Here is a 7078-nt window from a genome sequence, read left to right on the forward strand (position 1 = left end):
GGGGGAAGAATGTTATACCCCGCACTGTTGTACATTGGAACATGTTTTTTTCTAAATGATTGCCATATGACCTAGTTATCTATGAAGTTCTATGTGAGTAGCGATGGTTGGAAATAGGTTTAGAGGGATTGGAAAAGAGTTGAAGGCAAAATAGTGAGTCGTGGTAATCGATCTACTTATGTAAACTACCGACTGGGATGCCTTATATACTTAAGCTACTTGAGTACATACCGAGCTTATGTAGAAAGGATTACATAGGGTCTTAAAGTAAGATGCGATTATGAACCTACGAAAAGGAGAAGAGGACACATAGCAGCAAGAGAAGAGGCCACGTGGCAGCAAGAGGAGAGGCCACGTGGCAGAAAGAGGAGAGGCCACGTGGCAGAAGGTGATGCACCTACTTGGACCAAGTAGGTGACACACCTGCTTGGAGTGGACCCTACCCTGCCATGTGGCAGCCAGGGAGAGGACACATGGATGCGGTGGCCCAATAAGGGCTGGACACGTGTCACCCTTCGGGGATGACACATGTCACCCTCTAAGAAAGGGTATATATGCTTATATTGATGACTAAGGAGTCATTTCTTCATCAATTTAGACTTGGAAAATTTGAGAGAAAACTAGAGAACAAGAGAGAGTAGCTACGACAGCAGCTAGGGCCAAGGTAAGCCCTCTAATTTTTCTTTGTAAATTAATTATCTAAGGTGTTCTTCGATCAAATAAAGGTGTTTAACAACGTAATTACTTGTTGGGGCAGCAAGAATGTGAAGCAATTAGCCCACCAAATTTTCAGCCGCATTAAGGAGCTCTCGGGGTCAATTTTCAGCAAGGTAAGGTTCTTCCTTTTGAATTGAAGTTAATGATGTTATAACGGAAAGATTATGTGTGTTAAATGAAGTTAGAAGTAAGAAAATTGCATAATTATGATTGACGTTGTAAACAAACGAAATTGGAGTCGTTCTAGTTGGATTAAAGTTTAGTAGTGTTGTTATTAACATGGTGTTGTGTTCAAAGTTAGTTTGTGTGAGTTAAAGGGCTGAAAACGTGGCTATGAATGAATATACATGCTGCTGGTTGCAGCCACGTGATACTCCATTCCGTGTAGTTAAGATTTTGTGAAATAAAGATTGAAAACCCTCTTTTGGTGTCATGGTTTTGGGTGGGCTGTTTGGAGCTTGTTGTTATACCCTGTACCTTTACGCTTTGGAACGTCTTCTTAAGCTTCTTGAAAGATGTCCCGTGACCCAGATTATCTATAACATGATTAAATAACTCTAAGGAAGGGAAGACGTGACGCCCCTTAAGAGTAAAGGTTGGAAATAGATCTATAAGGATTTGAAATGAATTGGAGGCCAAAATAACAAGTCATAGGACTCGACTTACTTACGTAAGCTACCAACTTGGACGACTTACATAACTAAGCCACTGGAGTACATGTTGAGCTTACGTAGCAAGGATTACATGGGCTCCTAAAGTAAGACGAGATTACGAACCCACGGGAGAGGCGGAAGGAGGCGTAGAACCTACTCAGAAGCAAGCAGGTGATGCACCTACTTGGACCAAGTAGGTGACACACCTACTTGAGGTGGGTCCCACACCACCACATGGCATCCTTGGAGGCTAGGTATGGATTCGTGGCCCAATAAGGGCTTGACACGTGTCACCCTTAGGGGCTGACACGTGGCACTTCCTAGGGAACCATATATATGTATGCTAATGAATCTTAAGTCATTATTTATTCAAAATCATCCCAAAACATGGAGAGAAAAACGTGGAGAAGAAGAAGGGAAAGAGGCAGCCATGGTTTAGAAGAATTAAAGGTGAGTTCTTCACTATTCCTCCGTCAATTAATTATCTACGGTGTTCCTCAATTACGTGAGGTGTATATATGTATATTACGATACCTACAGAACCATATTTTCAGTTCTTCACTTGGAAAACTAAGAGAAACTTAAAGAGAAAATGCTAGGGAATAGACCCATTTTTGGAGGGGACAATTGTTAGTAATATTGGTATAACTTGTTGTGTATAACTTAGTTTCGGGTTATTAAATATGTTTTGGAAAGTTATTTCATAGGTCTATAACCTTTATTTATACTTTCAATTCCATTTTTTCTTTTAGCTTCGCGAAAAGGGTGATGAAGTGTAGAGGAGGTACTGCCCAGATTTGGTTTTGGAAATCCTGCACAGACAGCTGTGAGTATTTTGGTCATATAATTTCGTACAAAATTGCTGTAGGGGTAATTCAAAATTTTTTGTGACCTTGATACAAATGTCTATAACTTTCATTGAGTCCACAAATCTTGTTTTCTTCAGTTACCCCTTCGAAACTAAGAGACAATACAAGACAGTAGGCTGTCCAGAATTCACGTTTTGATAGGTTTGGCGAGTTTTGGCCAATTTTGGGAAAGGTAAGGTTTTTACTTTCAATTTGAAGTTTATTGTGTTTTTATATGGTGTATTACACCCCTTTTATGCTGCTGGAAGTTTAATAATGTCGTAGAAATGCTCGACGTTCGAAATAAACTAAATTGGAATCGCTATAGTTAAATTATCATCGAAGGATAGTGTTGTTCGTGTGAGGTACTGCTGCAGGGGTGTGATGTGTTTTTGCAGGGACTAAATATGTTCTAATGTGGGTTAGGGTGCTTCTGGTTGAATCCACATGACTCCTCGTTGCGTATAATGAAAGGCGTTACAAAATAAAGACTAGACGCCCTATTGTGCTACCGTATTTTTGAATAAGTCATTTGGTGTTTATGTTTTATATTGTTGGTGTGAATTGCTGCAGGTTGTTGTTTTTGGTTGGCTGTAGGTCTTAGGTACCTAATTGGAAGTTTGGATAGGGCATATTATAGGGGAGGTGCTGCCCAATTTTCGTCGACGCCTTAGCGAATAACAGAACTAGTCGGGGAAACGACTAAGGAAATAGTTTCCATTAATACTAAGATGTAACCTAGGGTGATGGAAAGTAAAAGGGGTTGATATTCAAACTAATTTCATGTTGAATAGGTTCAAAGGACGGCGAGACAAGCAGGATAAGGAATAATTCAGACAAGGTATGTGAAGCTTTCTTTTGGCATGTTTTCGGCATAAGTATTTAAAGCTTATCTTTTTTTCTCTTGGCATGTCTTAGTCTTAAGTGAATTGTGTATGTAATGTGAGAATAATTCCATTCATGGAACCCCGAGTATGGTTCATCAATCTTATTCACTTCTAGATATTAGAACTCCTGTGATAGTTGAGTTATGGACTTGTAAGTCTTCTATATGCTGAAAAGTAGTGTATGTAAAGCTATTCCTCCTTATTTTGGCATGTATTACATATAAGTTATGAATGGTTTATACATATGAAACATGGGAATAACTCCATTTGTGAAGTTTCGAGTACAATTTATAATTCTTATCCACTTCGTGATGGTAGAACTCCTGTAATAGTTGAGTTATTGCCATTTAAGGCTTCTATATGATAAAAGGTAATATATGTAGAGCCTATCGCTTCTTTCTTATGGGACGTCTTAATGTAAATTAAATAAGATATGATATGAGTGTAGAGGTAGTTCCAGTTGTAAGTTCTGAGTATAACATGTGACTCGAGTTCACTCCTAAATGCTAAGGGCCTTAAAGTAGTTAAACTACCTTCTATAGACTGAATAGTGATTGGATGTGTAAGCTCCTAAACCTGGGGGTTCTTGGGCATACTTTACGATAATGGTTGAGGGATATTTGATATGTTACAGAGTTTTGCGTGCACGTATATGCATTACGATATATATATGGATCGGGCCGGACGTACCTCGGCATATTTTGCTATGTAAGGATCGGGTCGTACGTTCCACGATAGATTATGCATTATACGGATCGGGTCGTCGTACCTCGGCATTATTATACATTATACGGATTGGGCCATCGTACCTCGGCATGTAATTTCTATATACAGGGATCGGGCTGTACATCCCACAGTGTTAATGCATATATATACCTAGCATGATAGATGATGTGTTTGTAACACCGCGTCCCCGAGCGGGCCAGATACAGTATGTGATAGTGGTATACATGACTTTATTTTGTGAGGTGCAGGCACAATACCCTATTAAATGTTATACTTGGTTTCCTGCATCCCTGGTTCAATTATTATCTCAGTTATGTTGTGCTTATATACTCAGTACATATATCGTACTGACCTCCCTTTCTTCGGGGGGGGGGATGCATTTCATGCCCGCAGGTACAGATGTTCATTTTAGAGATTCGCCAGCTTAGGATTTTCGCTCAACTATGTTGGAAGTGCTTCACTGTTTCAGAGCCTAGCTTTTGAGTACTGCTCCTGCGATGTATATATTTGTTTATGCAGGGGTACGACAGGGGCCCTGTCCCGCCATATGTTGTCATTCCTATTCTTAGAGGTCTGTAGACATATGTGTGTTAGTTGTTTAGGAGTTTATTTTGGTTATGCCTATGCGATATGTTGTTAAAGCTATTATGTTATGGCAGCCTTATTGACTGGCTTTCCCTTTCATGACATGATGCAAATGAAAGAGGCCCCACGTGTATGAATATTTTATCACCCACTGGGTTCATGTGTTTAGTTCCTATATCTAGGAGGCTATGTGAACATGGAAAAGTTTTAACCTATTGAGGTTTTTGTGAGTAGTATCACGTTATACATAGTCTAATGTGCTGTAGTCGACAGTTACGTAAATGGGGGTCCATGTCGGACCCCAGTTGCGGCCCACGGGGTTGGGTCGTGACAGAAGTGGTATCAGAGCAGTTCATCCTTAGAGTTTCTACAGACCATGTCTAGTAGAGTCTTGTCTATCGGTATGTTGTGCACCACATCTATAGACAAGAGGCTACAGGACATTTAGGATATTACCTTTCTTTTATATCTACGATCGTGTGATATAGCCTAGTCATAGGGAATGAAATTCCTCATACTAACTTGTGATTTCAGCAGAAGGACAACATCGATAGAAGAAGGTTACTGACGATATTGGAAGTTTCACAGCACGCAGTAAGCAAGCCACGAATAATAGGTGCCAGGTAAGGTATTGAATTACGATTGACATGTAAAGTTGAAAATTGAAAGGAAAAGTAGATGGAAAGTCTAAATAGGTGCAGTTCGAGTTGGACATACGAGGTAAGTCCATCAGTTTATAATATTGTTGATAATTGGCGCCCTGTGAGGCTGCGATATGACGTGATATGATACGTATATATGTATCTTTATGCTTATTTCCCCTGTGAGGCATTGTTGGCATTTTCTGCGTGCAGGTATTGAGATAGTAAGAAATACAGAGAAAACTCTGCCCAAATCTTCCTTGAAATAAAAGGAAAATGATTTAGGAAAGACTGGTAGTTCTGGATAGAACAATATATTAAGGATAAGATTAACTAAGAAGGGTAAGTAACCCATAGTAAGAATCATGAAAAAGGTTAAGAAGTGTTATACTATAGGGTAGAATACGAACAGGATATGATGTGAATATAATGAGGATAGTTATGAAAATAAGTAAAGCCTTGTGAGGAAGTGGCTAAATATAGGATGTGGTCCGTGTAATAAGAATATAAGGGTAACTTGGGTGGTGCAGCTTGGCCTACTGGATCAGCTGTTGGGTCATCATCTTCTTCATTAGCTATGCACCCCACGGGGCAGGATGCAATCATACCAACACTAACGCACCGGATCCCATCAGAACTCCAAAGTTAAGCATGTTTGGGCGAGAGTGATACTAGGATGGGTAATCTCCTGGGAAGCCCTATGCGGCTGTGACATGAGATGATATGGATGTATGTATACATTGGCCTTGCATGGTATTGTGGTATAAAGAAGTATTGTGGATATGTGATTCCACCGTGAAAGATGATAAGACCCGTTGGGATAGGGGATATAGCTTTGCAAAAGAATTGATGCAACCTACAAATGAAGGTATGCCAAGAGTAAAACTAGGTGATTACTTGATAAAAGAAGTCGGTAGTAGCCATGTAACTTCCATACTCGAATACATTAAAGGAAGGTATAAGATAGTTTGAAGCAAAACCTTTCAGGTACAATCAGTACTAAGGACAAAAGCTATAGTGGAGCCTTAACATTAGATGAAGGAAGTAAGGAATGATATAGGTTTACGTGCAGACTAGTATGGCGATGCTAAGGCATCTTAAGCTACTTTAAGCTCCTATACATGTTCATGTAAAGGGTGCAATATGATGTGTGGTAAGAGAACTGGAAAAAAAGAAATGAAAAAGAAATATCACTTGTTCCCTATACCTACAGGTAATCCTAACCTTTGGACTCTGATATTGATTACTCGATGAAAGTATATAAGGAAACGGGATAGAGGACCTCTCCATATAATTGGTATAAGGTCCGGAGGAAGGTTTTGGTTTACATTCGAGGACGAATGTTCTAAAGGGGGGAAGGATGTTATACCCCGTACCTTTAAGCTTTGGAACATCTTCTTAAGCTTCTTGAAAGATGTCCCGTGACCCAGATTATCTATAACATGATTAAATAACTCTAAGGAAGGGAGGACGTGATGCCCCTTAAGAGTGAAGGTTGGAAATAGGTCTATAAGGATTTAAAACAAATTGGAGGCCAAAATAACAAATCGTAGGACTCGACTTACTTACATAAGCTACCAACTTGGACGACTTACATAACTAATCCACTGGAGTACATGTTGAGCTTACGTAGCAAGGATTACATGGGATCCTAAAGTAAGAAGAGATTACGAACCCACAGGAGAGGCGGAAGGAGGCATAGCACCTACTCGGAAGCAAGCAGGTGATGCACCTACTTTGACTAAGTAGGTGACACACCTACTTGGACCAAGTAGGTGACACACCTACTTGAGGTGGGTCCCACACTGCCACATGGCAGCCTTGGAGGCTAGGTATGGATTCGTGGCCCAATAAGGGCTTGACACGTGTCACCCTTAGGGGCTGACACGTTGCACTTCCTAAGGAACCATATATATGTATGCTAATGACTCTTAAGTCATTATTTATCCAAAATCAGCCCAAAACATGGAGAGAAAAATGTGGAGAAGAAGAAGGGAAGGAGGCAGCCATGGTTTAGAAGA

General features: G+C 40.1%; 1 pseudogene; it reads left to right on the forward strand.

Annotated features, from left to right (window-relative positions):
• The first annotated feature begins 5651 nt into the window (after positions 1 to 5651).
• LOC129888089 (5S ribosomal RNA) lies at positions 5652 to 5772 on the forward strand (annotated as a pseudogene).
• The last annotated feature ends 1306 nt before the right edge of the window (positions 5773 to 7078 follow it).

The sequence above is a fragment of the Solanum dulcamara genome, chromosome 4 (assembly GCF_947179165.1).
Source record: "Solanum dulcamara chromosome 4, daSolDulc1.2, whole genome shotgun sequence".
In the NCBI taxonomy this organism is placed as follows: Eukaryota; Viridiplantae; Streptophyta; class Magnoliopsida; order Solanales; family Solanaceae; genus Solanum; species Solanum dulcamara.